Genomic DNA, 13,201 nt, shown 5'->3' on the forward strand with positions numbered 1-13,201 from the left:
TAGCCTAGGCCATCTTTATGTAGAGCAACAATTATTTTTTTCAGATCCTCAGAGAATTCTTTGCCATGAGGTGCCATGTTGAACTTCCAGTGACCAGTATGAGGGAGTGTGAGAGCGATGCAATATAGGACGCTCCCAGAGCAGATTCTAGTTATTAACAAAGAGCAGATTCTGTTCATTACACCAAGATATTAACCAGTCATTCAAAGCGAGAGGTGTACAGCTTGTGTAACAGTGTAAATTTGCTGTCCCCTCAAAATAACTCAACACACAGCCATTAATGTCTAAACCACTGGCAACAAAAGTGAGTACACCCCTAAGTGAAAATGTCCAAATTGGGCCCAATTAGCCATTTTCCCTCCCCGGTGTCATGTGACTTGTTAGTGTTACAAGGTCTCAGGTGTGAATGGGGAGCAGGTGTGTTAAATTTGGTGTCATCGCTCTCACACTCCCTCATACTGGTCACATATTTCTTTAAACAGATTTGTCCAAGTAATTGAACCCCTTCTAAATAAAATCAATTCTTCCCTTAGCACTGGCTATGTACCAAAATCATTTAAATTAGCAGTTATGAAATCCCTGATTAAAAAACCGGACCTGGACCCCTGTCAACTGTCCAGCTATAGACCAATATCAAATCTCCCCTTTATCTCCAAGATCTTAGAAAAGGTTGTAGCACAGCAGCTATGCTCATACCTTCAAAGGAACAACATTAATTAAATGTATCAGTCAGGAGAGAGACAGCGCTAATTAAAGTAGTAAACGACCTACTACTGGCCTCTCATCGGGGTTGTGTCTGCTTGCTTGTGTTACTTGACCTTAGTGCAGCTTTTGATACCATTGATCATACTATTCTCCTTGATAGATTAGAAAATGTTGCTGACATTAAGGAAACGGCCCTCTCCTGGTCTTATTTGACCGATCGTTATTAATTCGTAGATGTAAATGGCGACTTCTCCATGCATACCAAGGTTAAATTTGGTATTCCACAAGGTTCTGTTTTAGGCCCATTGCTTTTTACTCTATGTATGCTAGGGCTGCACGGTTATGGCCAAAATGATAATCCCGACTATTTTGATCAATATTGAGATTTCAATTATTTATCACAATTATTCATTCATTTTAGGGACAACATATTTTTATTGCACTTTCACATTTAAATAAACAGACCACTGCTTTCACCTCCATGTTGTGCTACATTCCTGCTAATGTACAAATCTAAGCAAAATATAAATAAAATTGTACCCAAAATATAGGATAAGTAAAAATAAAAATGCCATCAACCAAATGAAAATAAGCATCAAATATAACAATATGCAACCAAATGAAAACAATTCAGGCGTATGCAGAACAGGCAATAACAGTGTTTACAGGAGGAGAGATGCAAGACAATTTCTTTAATAATAATTACCAAAATTTAGGAGCACAGTTGAAGTTTAGTTTTCTTTTTTTAGAGAGAGATGGTAACATTAATGCACCACAATATAACACACAAGTATGCATGAGAAAACTTGAGCTGGTCAATTATGACAGGATTTAGGAACATAGTGTGAACCATGACAAATTAATTTACCTTCTGATAAATTAAATTTAATATTTTCAGTTAATGTTACAGACTGTATGGAAAAAAACAACTGGTAACCTGTTCCACCTTGTAAACAAATACAATAAACATCAATGTTCAGTCTTTGAAGTCTACTCGTCTTAAATATATTTAAAGCTACACTATTAGACATTTTCCACTGTCATGGTTCTGGGCTGGAGTCAGTTCTCAAACCGCTCTGTGTATATTGTGTGTATATATCTGAATAATCTCATATAGGGTGTGATTGGGTGAGTTCATTTACCCGTCAGATGCAAAGCGCTTTAGTTTAATAGTGTTCATTACTGATGCTCGGATCAGGATTTTTACAACCGAAACTGATACAGATACCAATCTTTTTGTTTAAACTTTAATCAAGAGGTCTGTCATAAACAGTTAAATGTAATCTCTCTGCTCATGGTCACTGTTAATTGAATTAAAATAATAGCAATAAGAAATACTGTTGGTTAATTGATAAATAAACAAGCATAAAATATTTATTTTTAAATATCTTAAACAATAAAGAGTCCTAATTAGAAATAGACTAACACAAGCATGATCCATATTAGGAAAAAGGCTAATAGCTTTCTAAGGAGATAGCGAACTAATCTTAATGTCAAATTGATATTAAATGCAACCCATATTAATTAAACATTATTACATTTCTCATTTTGTTTATATTTTATGAAGTTGTTATAATATCTATTTTTATATTAAATGATTTATTTATAACTAAGCACATTTTCTGTCTTTACATTTTATTAGTTTTCTGTTTGTTGTTCCTTTTAGATCGGTTCCCCAGTATGCCTGCTGATAATATTGTTTTTGGGGGTTAAATAAAAACATGGAAACTAGAGTTGACTTTTCTGATGATATCTGGCAACCTTAAGTTTAAATGACTTGACTACGCTATGTATTTGAGTTAGTGAAGAGCGTGAAGGAGAGCAGCAGCGTACTCCTTCTGAACAGTTGCTAATCTGGATTATTAAATAATTCCTCACCAAGCATAAAGAAGTTTGAATTAAACCCACCTTGTAGTGTTAGCATTATTATTAATTTACTCCGCCTGACGCCACTGTGTCTACATGAGCAGGTGAAAGTTCAGGTCATTTTGCGGGATCAATAAAAGATGGCGGTTTGTGAGATTGGGAACTTGAGAGAAGCAAATGATGTACAGAGTTATGCTCGTCATCATAATGGCTTCTCTGCAGTATTTACACACTTGTTCGGTCGACTGAGGAGATGAAAAGCAGTGTGACCGAGCAGTAACCGTTGCTTGGTGTAGATGCATTTTGGACTTCCTGTAGTTTTTACTCCGATTGTATTATACAACTCCGGACAGGTCACTCGCACCGGTCTGAAAATTTTTTTATTCACAGTCGCAAACACGTGTGAAATAGTCGCACTGTAGAGCCCCGAGTTTATCTGCAAAGTTTATTCCTGTTCAGTGTGATGATGTTTAATGTCCCTGACAACCTCTGTAGTGCCATTTAGCATCGTGCTAGTGTCATGATTTCCCCTCACGCAAGCGCTGGAGCTCACAGTGAAACTGGCAGCTCAAGCGCTAAAATGCTAAATCCATTTCCGGGTTTTGGCATTACAAAATGAAGTCATCCCTTTAAACATTAATATCGCAGTCGATCATGTTCATTTAATCATGGGCAGTCAAAATCGTAATCGTGATCGATATTCGATTAATTGTTCAGCCCTAATATATGTTACCTCTAGGTCAAATTAATTGAAAACATGGAATTAGATTACACTGTTATGCTGATGATACACAGCTGTATGTTTCAGAAAAGCCAGATGAGAGACAGCAGCTTAATAAAGTTGATGAATGTGTAAAAGACTTTTGACGCTCATGTAGATAATACTACTAGGAGAGCCTTCTTTCATCTCAGAAATATTGCTAAGATAAGAAATATAATGTCACTACATGATGCAGAAATATTAGTCCATGCTTTCGTCACCTCTAGACTAGATTATTGTATTGCCTTACAGCCTGGTTGTTCCAGTACGAGCATAAACAAACTCCAGTTAGTCCAGAATGCAGCTGCTAGAATCCTTACTAGAACCAGAAGATATGACCCCATCACCCCGATCTTATCCACAATTCATTGGCTCCCAGTGAAATCATGCATTAATTATAAAATACTATTATTTATTTATAATGCAGTAAATGGTCTCGCGCCTCAGTATCTAAGCAAACTTTTGGTTTTCTATGATCTGTCACACCTACTTCGATCAAAAGGTGCAGGCTATTTGTCGGTCCCTACAATAGCGAAGGCTACAGCAGCGGGAAGAGCTTTCTCTTACAAAGCCTCACAGTTATGGAACAGCCTTCGAATTAGTGTTTGGGACTCAGACACAGTCTCAGTGTTTAAGTCTAGGCTTAAAACGTATTTGTTTACTCAGGCTTACCATGAGTAGACTTTCTTTTACGCAAAGCACAGTCTTACTTAACAATCTCTCACTTTCTCTTTCTGTCGAGCCACACATGACTTTATGGAGATTCTAGTGATCCTGATCCTTTTTGCTCTCTGGACCTACCTGATCCTTTCGGATGCCCTACCTCTAGATGGAGCTCTCTTCAACTCCAATTCCACATGGACATTCTCACTGTGGTTGCTGGGACTACAGATGCTATTTAGGCCCTGGGACTGTAATTACAACATGCAGTTTTGCACTAGGGTCTCCTTTGAACAGTGGACTAGTTCAACAAACAGACTTCATATAAAAACCATAATGAACTTTCCTTTAGTTTCACACTATCCGTTGTTAACCAGATGAGGATGGGTTCCCTTCTGAGTTTGGTTCCTCTCAAGGTTTCTTCCTCTTAACATCTTAGGGAGTTTTTCCTTGCCACCGTCACCACCGGCTTGCTCAATTGGGATAAATTCACACACTTAAAATATGTATCCCGTGTTTATATATTTCTGCAAAGCTGCTTTGAGACAATGACCATTTTAAAAAGCGCTATACAAATAAAATTTAATTGAATTAATGAATAGTAGCAGTTCAAGAACCAATCCCTTTGAGACAACTAATTTCAGAGATACAGTAGGTGACTGATATTCCTGCATAGAAATGTAAAACTGTCTATCCATGAGATATGAAGTAAGCCAGGAAAGAGCAGCACCCGTGACACCAATATCCGAGAAGCAGGAGAGAAGTAAGTCATGACAGAAAGTATCAAAAGCGGAACTAAGGTCAAGTAATAGAAGAATGGAAAAAGAACTGGAGTCACTAGAGAGTAATAGGTCATTGACAACCCTTATGAGGGCAGTTCCAGTACTATGGAGAGGGCAAAAGCCAGATTGAAAGGGGTCAAAGAGATTATTTTGATTATTTTGAAGCTGGGAGGCAACAGTACTTTCCAGTATTTTGGAAATGAACGGTAAGTTAGAGATAGGGCAAAAATTTGAAAGAACAGTAAGGTCCAAGTTAGGTTTTTTAAGAACTAGAGTAGTAGAGGGAGAGAAGCAGAAGCTATATATGGCATTTTAGGGGCTAGTTAAGTGCTCTAAACTAAAAATAAAACGTAGTGGTGGTGCACAAGATTAAAGCTCTCGTGAACTGGCGATGAATCCTGCCACGCACATCCTGTTGGTGTTAGTCCGTTTATCACAGGAAGCGCCTTCCTTTCAGTTTTAGGCTACCTTTGTTTTATTGCCTTGGAACACCGCCTTCGGCGACGCAAAGAAGCAAAATCTCTACGTTACCAATCAAGATTCGTGACATAGTTAGTCACATGCTAGACCACACAATCGTGTGATGTGAAGCTTGCAGCTCTGAATATGGAGCGCACTGGTACAGGACTGCTTATCACAAAAGCCCTTTTTCAGGGAAAGCACCTTCTAGGAGAACTCATTTTCAGCTCTGGTCCAATATAGGACAAATGAAGGATCTTGCGCACAGATCAAAATGACAAAGGAAAGTCCGAGTTCCTGCCACTTAATATTGACTTCCTTTGCGGGATTTTTTGGCCCGTACAAAGAATTGTCTCTCTCACAGTAAAAAAAATAAATAAATAAACAAACTTGAGTTGAAAGCATTCACAAAATCAAGGTCCTGCCATTGCCATCCTTGTCCCCTGACTTGAAACCCATAGAAAACCTGTGGTGTGAATTGAAGAGGAGAGTCCACCAGTGTGGACCTTGAAATTTGGCAGATCTGGGGAGATTCTGTACGGAGGAATGGTCTCAGATCCCTTGCCATATATTCTCCAACCGCATCGGGCATTATAGGAGAAGACTCTGTGCTGTTATCTTGGCAGCGGGATGTAGCTGAAAGTATTGACTAAAACGGTGCCAAGAATTGTTGCACAATATTATCATTCGCTGTAAGATCTTGCGCACATGTCGCGACAGTTTAGCGTGAACCTGCAGAAGCATGCCCCTGGTAGCAGGTGCTTGGCTCGTTGGTCTAGGGGTATGATTCTCGCTTAGGGTGCGAGAGATCCCGGATGCAGCACTATAGGTAGACGTGTCAGCTGTCTTTCTAGCAAGGCTTCATCTTTAATTGCTCTGACAATTAAGCATCCAGAACGAAATAGATGCACCGGTGGAGTACTGGTACCATGCAAGGTTCCCATTCTCGTGAACCTCTTTGGATTCTCGGCTGGAGCAGTCTTGCTTGTCCCTTTTAAGGGCATGTTGAGAAAACCTGCAGGATTTCTATGAACACAGTCAATTTGAAGTTGTTCTGGAAGTTCCATGTGTGAGAAGCTCAAGTGGTGCACAAGATTAAAGCTCTCGTGAACTGGCGATGAATCCTGCCACGCACATCCTGTTGGTGTTAGTCCGTTTATCACAGGAAGCGCCTTCCTTTCAGTTTTAGGCTACCTTTGTTTTATTGCCTTGGAACACCGCCTTCGGCGACGCAAAGAAGCAAAATCTCTACGTTACCAATCAAGATTCGTGACATAGTTAGTCACATGCTAGACCACACAATCGTGTGATGTGAAGTTTGCAGCTCTGAATATGGAGCGCACTGGTACAGGACTGCTTATCACAAAAGCCCCTTTTCAGAGAATGCACCTTCCAGGAGAACTCATTTTCAGCTCTGGTCCAATATAGGACAAATGAAGGATCTTGCGCACAGATCAAAATGACAAAGGAAAGTCCGAGTTCCTGCCACTTAATATTGACTTCCGTTGCGGGATTTTTTGGCCCGTACAAAGAATTGTCTCTCTCACAGTAAAAAAAATAAATAAATAAACAAACTTGAGTTGAAAGCATTCACAAAATCAAGGTCCTGCCATTGCCATCCTTGTCCCCTGACTTGAAACCCATAGAAAACCTGTGGTGTGAATTGAAGAGGAGAGTCCACCAGTGTGGACCTTGAAATTTGGCAGATCTGGGGAGATTCTGTACGGAGGAATGGTCTCAGATCCCTTGCCATATATTCTCCAACCGCATCGGGCATTATAGGAGAAGACTCTGTGCTGTTATCTTGGCAGCGGGATGTAGCTGAAAGTATTGACTAAAACGGTGCCAAGAATTGTTGCACAATATTATCATTCGCTGTAAGAGCTTGCGCACATGTCACGACAGTTTAGCGTGAACCTGCAGAAGCATGCCCCTGGCAGCAGGTGCTTGGCTCGTTGGTCTAGGGGTATGATTCTCGCTTAGGGTGCGAGAGGTCCCGGGTTCAAATCCCGGATGAGCCCACATTTTACGTTTCCAGACGGAAAATACTAACGGATCCCTGAACCTGTGGCTATTCGGGTGTTTGGCAGGCTGCATAGACACCAGTCAACACGACTAAGCTTCCCGTCATCGTGTGATCCCAACGGTCAAGCTCTGAATGAGGAGAATGTTGATGCTAGTCTGTTGATCAGAAAAGACCCTTTATTGGAATTCACCCATTCAGGTTTCGCCTACCTTTGGTTAGTGCCTTGGAGTACCAACTCTGGCGATGAAAACTTGCAAACTCTCAACATCACCAAGCAAGCTTTGTGACATAGTTAGTCAATTGCTGGCAAGACAATCATGTGATGTGAGCAGTCCAGCTCTGAATAAGGAGTTTGTTGATGCTAATCTGTTTATCACAGGAAGCCCCTTTTCAGAGAATGCACCTTCCAGGATAAATCAGTTTCAGCCCTCGTCCAATATAGAAAAAATGGAGGATCTTGCACACAGATCACGAGATAAGGTTCCAGAGCTTTCCAAAGTCTGCCAGGAAAGGGCTAGAGGGTAGCTGTGAATGTGCTAAATCAATCTAAAAGCGTTTCCTCCAGTAGCTTAGTTATATGTGTATGCAAGAAAATCAGCTAGCGCAGTCTGCTCATGTTGGCCCAGTGGCCTAATGGACAAGGCATCAGCCTTCGGAGCTGAGGATTGTGGGTTTGAGTCCCATCTGGGTCAAGTTTCAGCTAGTGTCTAGCAAGTCGTCAGCAGCATTGTAGGTAGACGTGTCAGCTGTCTTTCTAGCAAGGCTTCATCTTTAATTGCTCTGACAATTAACCATCCAGAACGAAATAGATGCACCGGTGGAGTACTGGTACCATGCAAGGTTCCCATTCTCGTGAACCTCTTTGGATTCTCGGCTGGAGCAGTCTTGCTTGTCCCTTTTAAGGGCATGTTGAGAAAACCTGCAGGATTTCTATGAACACAGTCAATTTGAAGTTGTTCTGGAAGTTCCATGTGTGAGAAGCTCAAGTGGTGCACAAGATTAAAGCTCTCGTGAACTGGCGATGAATCCTGCCACGCACATCCTGTTGGTGTTAGTCCGTTTATCACAGGAAGCGCCTTCCTTTCAGTTTTAGGCTACCTTTGTTTTATTGCCTTGGAACACCGCCTTCGGCGACGCAAAGAAGCAAAATCTCTACGTTACCAATCAAGATTCGTGACATAGTTAGTCACATGCTAGACCACACAATCGTGTGATGTGAAGCTTGCAGCTCTGAATATGGAGCGCACTGGTACAGGACTGCTTATCACAAAAGCCCTTTTTCAGGGAAAGCACCTTCTAGGAGAACTCATTTTCAGCTCTGGTCCAATATAGGACAAATGAAGGATCTTGCGCACAGATCAAAATGACAAAGGAAAGTCCGAGTTCCTGCCAATTAATATTGACTTCCTTTGCGGGATTTTTTGGCCCGTACAAGGAATTGTCTCTCTCACAGTAAAAAAAATAAATAAATAAACAAACTTGAGTTGAAAGCATTCACAAAATCAAGGTCCTGCCATTGCCATCCTTGTCCCCTGACTTGAAACCCATAGAAAACCTGTGGTGTGAATTGAAGAGGAGAGTCCACCAGTGTGGACCTTGAAATTTGGCAGATCTGGGGAGATTCTGTACGGAGGAATGGTCTCAGATCCCTTGCCATATATTCTCCAACCGCATCGGGCATTATAGGAGAAGACTCTGTGCTGTTATCTTGGCAGCGGGATGTAGCTGAAAGTATTGACTAAAACGGTGCCAAGAATTGTTGCACAATATTATCATTCGCTGTAAGATCTTGCGCACATGTCGCGACAGTTTAGCGTGAACCTGCAGAAGCATGCCCCTGGTAGCAGGTGCTTGGCTCGTTGGTCTAGGGGTATGATTCTCGCTTAGGGTGCGAGAGATCCCGGATGCAGCACTATAGGTAGACGTGTCAGCTGTCTTTCTAGCAAGGCTTCATCTTTAATTGCTCTGACAATTAAGCATCCAGAACGAAATAGATGCACCGGTGGAGTACTGGTACCATGCAAGGTTCCCATTCTCGTGAACCTCTTTGGATTCTCGGCTGGAGCAGTCTTGCTTGTCCCTTTTAAGGGCATGTTGAGAAAACCTGCAGGATTTCTATGAACACAGTCAATTTGAAGTTGTTCTGGAAGTTCCATGTGTGAGAAGCTCAAGTGGTGCACAAGATTAAAGCTCTCGTGAACTGGCGATGAATCCTGCCACGCACATCCTGTTGGTGTTAGTCCGTTTATCACAGGAAGCGCCTTCCTTTCAGTTTTAGGCTACCTTTGTTTTATTGCCTTGGAACACCGCCTTCGGCGACGCAAAGAAGCAAAATCTCTACGTTACCAATCAAGATTCGTGACATAGTTAGTCACATGCTAGACCACACAATCGTGTGATGTGAAGTTTGCAGCTCTGAATATGGAGCGCACTGGTACAGGACTGCTTATCACAAAAGCCCCTTTTCAGAGAATGCACCTTCCAGGAGAACTCATTTTCAGCTCTGGTCCAATATAGGACAAATGAAGGATCTTGCGCACAGATCAAAATGACAAAGGAAAGTCCGAGTTCCTGCCACTTAATATTGACTTCCGTTGCGGGATTTTTTGGCCCGTACAAAGAATTGTCTCTCTCACAGTAAAAAAAATAAATAAATAAACAAACTTGCGTTGAAAGCATTCACAAAATCAAGGTCCTGCCATTGCCATCCTTGTCCCCTGACTTGAAACCCATAGAAAACCTGTGGTGTGAATTGAAGAGGAGAGTCCACCAGTGTGGACCTTGAAATTTGGCAGATCTGGGGAGATTCTGTACGGAGGAATGGTCTCAGATCCCTTGCCATATATTCTCCAACCGCATCGGGCATTATAGGAGAAGACTCTGTGCTGTTATCTTGGCAGCGGGATGTAGCTGAAAGTATTGACTAAAACGGTGCCAAGAATTGTTGCACAATATTATCATTCGCTGTAAGAGCTTGCGCACATGTCACGACAGTTTAGCGTGAACCTGCAGAAGCATGCCCCTGGCAGCAGGTGCTTGGCTCGTTGGTCTAGGGGTATGATTCTCGCTTAGGGTGCGAGAGGTCCCGGGTTCAAATCCCGGATGAGCCCACATTTTACGTTTCCAGACGGAAAATACTAACGGATCCCTGAACCTGTGGCTATTCGGGTGTTTGGCAGGCTGCATAGACACCAGTCAACACGACTAAGCTTCCCGTCATCGTGTGATCCCAACGGTCAAGCTCTGAATGAGGAGAATGTTGATGCTAGTCTGTTGATCAGAAAAGACCCTTTATTGGAATTCACCCATTCAGGTTTCGCCTACCTTTGGTTAGTGCCTTGGAGTACCAACTCTGGCGATGAAAACTTGCAAACTCTCAACATCACCAAGCAAGCTTTGTGACATAGTTAGTCAATTGCTGGCAAGACAATCATGTGATGTGAGCAGTCCAGCTCTGAATAAGGAGTTTGTTGATGCTAATCTGTTTATCACAGGAAGCCCCTTTTCAGAGAATGCACCTTCCAGGATAAATCAGTTTCAGCCCTCGTCCAATATAGGAAAAATGGAGGATCTTGCACACAGATCACGAGATAAGGTTCCAGAGCTTTCCAAAGTCTGCCAGGAAAGGGCTAGAGGGTAGCTGTGAATGTGCTAAATCAATCTAAAAGCGTTTCCTCCAGTAGCTTAGTTATATGTGTATGCAAGAAAATCAGCTAGCGCAGTCTGCTCATGTTGGCCCAGTGGCCTAATGGACAAGGCATCAGCCTTCGGAGCTGAGGATTGTGGGTTCAAGTCCCATCTGGGTCAAGTTTCAGCTAGTGTCTAGCAAGTCGTCAGCAGCATTGTAGGTAGACGTGTCAGCTGTCTTTCTAGCAAGGCTTCATCTTTAATTGCTCTGACAATTAACCATCCAGAATGAAATAGATGCACCGGTGGAGTACTGGTACCATGCAAGGTTCCCATTCTCGTGAACCTCTTTGGATTCTCGGCTGGAGCAGTCTTGCTTGTCCCTTTTAAGGGCATGTTGAGAAAACCTGCAGGATTTCTATGAACACAGTCAATTTGAAGTTGTTCTGGAAGTTCCATGTGTGAGAAGCTCAAGTGGTGCACAAGATTAAAGCTCTCGTGAACTGGCGATGAATCCTGCCACGCACATCCTGTTGGTGTTAGCCCGTTTATCACAGGAAGCGCCTTCCTTTCAGTTTTAGGCTACCTTTGTTTTATTGCCTTGGAACACCGCCTTCGGCGACGCAAAGAAGCAAAATCTCTACGTTACCAATCAAGATTCGTGACATAGTTAGTCACATGCTAGACCACACAATCGTGTGATGTGAAGTTTGCAGCTCTGAATATGGAGCGCACTGGTACAGGACTGCTTATCACAAAAGCCCTTTTTCAGGGAAAGCACCTTCTAGGAGAACTCATTTTCAGCTCTGGTCCAATATAGGACAAATGAAGGATCTTGCGCACAGATCAAAATGACAAAGGAAAGTCCGAGTTCCTGCCACTTAATATTGACTTCCTTTGCGGGATTTTTTGGCTCGTACAAGGAATTGTCTCTCTCACAGTAAAAAAAATAAATAAATAAACAAACTTGAGTTGAAAGCATTCACAAAATCAAGGTCCTGCCATTGCCATCCTTGTCCCCTGACTTGAAACCCATAGAAAACCTGTGGTGTGAATTGAAGAGGAGAGTCCACCAGTGTGGACCTTGAAATTTGGCAGATCTGGGGAGATTCTGTACGGAGGAATGGTCTCAGATCCCTTGCCATATATTCTCCAACCGCATCGGGCATTATAGGAGAAGACTCTGTGCTGTTATCTTGGCAGCGGGATGTAGCTGAAAGTATTGACTAAAACGGTGCCAAGAATTGTTGCACAATATTATCATTCGCTGTAAGAGCTTGCGCACATGTCACGACAGTTTAGCGTGAACCTGCAGAAGCATGCCCCTGGCAGCAGGTGCTTGGCTCGTTGGTCTAGGGGTATGATTCTCGCTTAGGGTGCGAGAGGTCCCGGGTTCAAATCCCGGATGAGCCCACATTTTACGTTTCCAGACGGAAAATACTAACGGATCCCTGAACCTGTGGCTATTCGGGTGTTTGGCAGGCTGCATAGACACCAGTCAACACGACTAAGCTTCCCGTCATCGTGTGATCCCAACGGTCAAGCTCTGAATGAGGAGAATGTTGATGCTAGTCTGTTGATCAGAAAAGACCCTTTATTGGAATTCACCCATTCAGGTTTCGCCTACCTTTGGTTAGTGCCTTGGAGTACCAACTCTGGCGATGAAAACTTGCAAACTCTCAACATCACCAAGCAAGCTTTGTGACATAGTTAGTCAATTGCTGGCAAGACAATCATGTGATGTATGCAGTCCAGCTCTGAATAAGGAGTTTGTTGATGCTAATCTGTTTATCACAGGAAGCCCCTTTTCAGAGAATGCACCTTCCAGGATAAATCAGTTTCAGCCCTCGTCCAATATAGGAAAAATGGAGGATCTTGCACACAGATCACAAGATAAGGTTCCAGAGCTTTCCAAAGTCTGCCAGGAAAGGGCTAGAGGGTAGCTGTGAATGTGCTAAATCAATCTAAAAGCGTTTCCTCCAGTAGCTTAGTTATATGTGTATGCAAGAAAATCAGCTAGCGCAATCTGCTCATGTTGGCCCAGTGGCCTAATGGACAAGGCATCAGCCTTCGGAGCTGAGGATTGTGGGTTCGAGTCCCATCTGGGTCAAGTTTCAGCTAGAGTCTAGCAAGTGGTCAGCAGCATTGTAGGTAGACGTGTCAGCTGTCTTTCTAGCAAGGCTTCATCTTTAATTGCTCTGACAATTAAGCATCCAGAACGAAATAGATGCACCGGTGGAGTACTGGTACCATGCAAGGTTCCCATTCTCGTGAACCTCTTTGGATTCTCGGCTGGAGCAGTCTTGCTTGTCCCTT

At 42.5% G+C, this 13,201-nt stretch overlaps 6 non-coding genes across 6 annotated transcripts; all 6 read left to right on the plus strand.

Annotated features, from left to right (window-relative positions):
• Nucleotides 1-7,181: 7,181 nt before the first annotated feature.
• trnap-agg (transfer RNA proline (anticodon AGG)) lies at nucleotides 7,182-7,253 on the plus strand. The gene has a single exon. It is a non-coding gene; the product is annotated as a tRNA-Pro (tRNA).
• Nucleotides 7,254-7,877: 624 nt separating this feature from the next.
• On the plus strand, nucleotides 7,878-7,950 carry trnar-ucg (transfer RNA arginine (anticodon UCG)). Its single transcript has one exon. It is a non-coding gene; the product is annotated as a tRNA-Arg (tRNA).
• A 2,346-nt stretch (nucleotides 7,951-10,296) lies between these two features.
• trnap-agg (transfer RNA proline (anticodon AGG)) lies at nucleotides 10,297-10,368 on the plus strand. The gene has a single exon. It is a non-coding gene; the product is annotated as a tRNA-Pro (tRNA).
• A 624-nt stretch (nucleotides 10,369-10,992) lies between these two features.
• On the plus strand, nucleotides 10,993-11,065 carry trnar-ucg (transfer RNA arginine (anticodon UCG)). Its single transcript has one exon. It is a non-coding gene; the product is annotated as a tRNA-Arg (tRNA).
• A 1,161-nt stretch (nucleotides 11,066-12,226) lies between these two features.
• trnap-agg (transfer RNA proline (anticodon AGG)) lies at nucleotides 12,227-12,298 on the plus strand. The gene has a single exon. It is a non-coding gene; the product is annotated as a tRNA-Pro (tRNA).
• A 624-nt stretch (nucleotides 12,299-12,922) lies between these two features.
• On the plus strand, nucleotides 12,923-12,995 carry trnar-ucg (transfer RNA arginine (anticodon UCG)). The gene has a single exon. It is a non-coding gene; the product is annotated as a tRNA-Arg (tRNA).
• Nucleotides 12,996-13,201: the final 206 nt, after the last annotated feature.

This window comes from Ictalurus furcatus, chromosome 13, assembly GCF_023375685.1.
Source record: "Ictalurus furcatus strain D&B chromosome 13, Billie_1.0, whole genome shotgun sequence".
NCBI classification, from domain to species: Eukaryota; Metazoa; Chordata; class Actinopteri; order Siluriformes; family Ictaluridae; genus Ictalurus; species Ictalurus furcatus.